Below are 244 nucleotides of genomic sequence, written 5' to 3' on the forward strand. Positions count from 1 at the left end.
ACACACACACACACACACACACACACACACAGAGGGAAGCAAAACTTATGGCAAGAAATGGGTGATGTCACTATGAGGGCTGAGTTAAAGCCTTTGCCACAGCTGTCACTAATGAATGAATCCAGCAGACAGAAAAATCAGTGAAAATATGGGTGAACTAAACAACTCCATTAATCAACTAGATCTAACTGAATCAAGAACACTTCATCCTCAAATAGGAGAAAACATGTTCTTCTCAGGGTCC

Source organism: Octodon degus, unplaced genomic scaffold, assembly GCF_000260255.1.
Source record: "Octodon degus isolate 3935 unplaced genomic scaffold, OctDeg1.0 scaffold00037, whole genome shotgun sequence".
NCBI classification, from domain to species: domain Eukaryota; kingdom Metazoa; phylum Chordata; class Mammalia; order Rodentia; family Octodontidae; genus Octodon; species Octodon degus.